This window comes from Ascidiella aspersa, chromosome 6 (assembly GCF_963924565.1).
Source record: "Ascidiella aspersa chromosome 6, kaAscAspe10.2, whole genome shotgun sequence".
Taxonomy (NCBI): domain Eukaryota; kingdom Metazoa; phylum Chordata; class Ascidiacea; order Phlebobranchia; family Ascidiidae; genus Ascidiella; species Ascidiella aspersa.
Window position 1 is genome coordinate 6,810,599 of NC_139452.1, and position 2,579 is coordinate 6,813,177.

The 2,579-nt window shown below is 35.2% G+C and overlaps 1 long non-coding RNA gene across 2 annotated transcripts; it reads left to right on the top strand.

The window, feature by feature from the left end:
• Positions 1-687: 687 nt before the first annotated feature.
• On the top strand, positions 688-1,874 carry LOC146139410 (uncharacterized). 2 transcript variants are annotated; one of them, XR_014501349.1, is made up of 4 exons: positions 688-993; positions 1,054-1,206; positions 1,343-1,468; positions 1,576-1,874. It is a non-coding gene; the product is annotated as an uncharacterized LOC146139410 (long non-coding RNA). The 2 variants fall into 2 exon arrangements; XR_014501350.1 differs by lacking the exon at positions 1,054-1,206.
• The last annotated feature ends 705 nt before the right edge of the window (positions 1,875-2,579 follow it).

A 2,579-nucleotide genomic window follows, 5' to 3' on the forward strand; every position in this document is an offset into this window, starting at 1 on the left:
ACTACGGAACTGATGAAGTTCTACATTTGATGGACAAGCTTTTAACATCTTGCATTTTGCAACTAAGATATAAAAATTGTAAAATATTTGGCGGACCGGCAGGAAAGTTGATGCGGACCGGCGGTTGAGAACTAGCCTTTCCACATGGCCGCTTCAAAGGTGGCTTTAAAGGTGGCCTGGCCACCTTTGCCTCCGAAAAAGCCACTTTTCCGCCAAAAAGGTGGCTTTTCGCTGGCCCTACTCCAGAGTAGGTCCAGGCCACTGTGGCTTTTGCGAAAGGTGGCTTTTGGGTGTGCGTATCGTAAGGTTTTCTGTTTGCACAGTTCACCTTCTACCTAATTTCGGTTTATGTGTTGTTAAGTAACGATTTTTACGCAGCCATGTGTTCCATAGCGAAGGCAAGGTACATTTTAATGACAAAAGGTGTATTGTAATTAAAATTTATTGTATAGTTAACGGTTTTAGAATACTGTGTGCTAGGTTCACCTTATTTTGTACTTTGCAACACACGTTGCTGTGATTTAAACGATCATTTTTTTTTGCGCGACAAAGCTATTTGCAGCTGCCACAACGTGTTTGGAGAGGTCAGCAGCACATGCCTTGTTATGGAAAAAATAATTTTGCTGAAGAACCCGCAGTGGCTTTAGAGTTAAATTGCGGTATGTTTATCTGTTTTTGGGTGGGTATTGTATATTTTCTAAATCACTTCGGTAAGTGTGTGATGCTATATTTTGCTAACAACTTACCAACAATATTTTTGGGTTGTTTTAGCAACTGTTCTGTGTTTTAATTATCTTGTTACAAAACAAAAGTGTTTTATTTCCTAACTTTAATTCTCTTTAATAGCTTGCCATGAATTCTAGGGCAAAATGGTCAGAACAAGCAACCTGTAATCTTATAATTGTATTCAATAGAATAATTTGTTGGAAAAATGAATTTGAAAAATGTCCGATTTTTTGTTTGACGCAATTACAAAGGATATTCCTCCTCAAAGTAAGTGCATGAAGATTTTTCAATTTGTTTGCTTATTTCTTATGACAGTTCATCAAACAGGTTACGAACAAAATAACAAATGGAAACAAAATCAAGAAACTTGCAATGACCTTTGTGGTGGTTTAAATAACGTTGTCCTCATCAACCTAAGCAATGTCTCGACCATATTTCCAACTATTAAACAGAATATTAGCATCCTGTCCTAGCAGTATGGTACGTTTTATTGCAATTTTAATTATCAGGTAATATATTGCTAAATTATTTTCATCCTGCTGTTTTTTTGACAACTTTTGGGTATTTAAATATGTTCTATAATGTGAAAAGTTTAGCAGTGTCTTGCTGTCTTTAGGCATCCGCCAGTGAGGGTGTTGAATTGATACCAATTCAAACTCAGGAACATCAATTCTCATCTCAAGCTGTTGACAACTGATGAACCAGCACACCACAGCAGTCGCTGAGTCAGTTGGGGTAACAGGTAAAATTTGAGTTTTATTTTGTTTATTTAGTAAAACTCTTAGTTTTGTCCGCAACGACAAATTTACTTACTACTGAACTTCAAATCATTGTTTTTATATTGTATAGAAAATGAATCAGAAAAGTCTTTGGACGAAATGATAAAATTAATTGCTGATGAGGGTGAAAGGGATAGAGCAAAGATTTCACAAGAAAATGGAAAGATGATCAATGCAATGGGAGAACAAAAACATTATTGATGCCCTCCCTTAAAGTAAATAACTTCCCATACTTTGGTAGCTTTAACTGAATTTGTTTATACCTTTCTTTTTAAATGGTTTTTAAAATCACTGTATGTCAACATATTAAAGAAATGTTTTTTCTTGTTCGTTTTTGTCATTCTGTTTTTTAAATGCACTGTACACGTTTTTTTTTGTAATTTATTATCTTGCTGTATCATTTTTGTTATTAACATTTGCTATACATTCTTGAGTTTTTATTTGAATAAACATTTAAAAATATCAAAATTGATAACTTGTTATCATTGCACAATTGTCAGCAAGGTATTGACAGATGATGTTCCTCACTAAACTATTCTCTGTTGAGCCTGTACCTTGTGGTATAATGGCAGGTAACCTTGTGGTATAATGGCAGGTAACCTTGTGGTATAATGGCAGGCTTAGATATATCTCTATAAAATATGGAAGGTCTGGGGTTCTTTTATGTTCACAAATATTATGCAAAATACAACAAATTGTGAAAATCTTTGTGCATCTGAAACTTTGACAGCAATCCGCTTTTGCAAAATTATCTTTAATAGGAAAAAATGAGGATATAACAATTTGTAGTCAGCAACCGCCGTCTCTATCTTCCTTTTGGTTTCCAAATAAACTTGTCTCTTTTAGCTACTATTTCATATATCTCCAAAATGCTACATCTTGGCAATAATTTTTCGGTCTGTTATCGCTTGTATACCCAAAGACAACCGTACGAATGATAGAAAACTCTGGCACAAACAGCGTTCACTTTATCTAAACGGCCATGTGAACGCTAAAAGTGGCCAAAATAGCCACCTTTTTCAGCCTGCCACCTTTGAAAAAGCCACCTTTCAAGTTGGCCATGTGGAAAGGCTA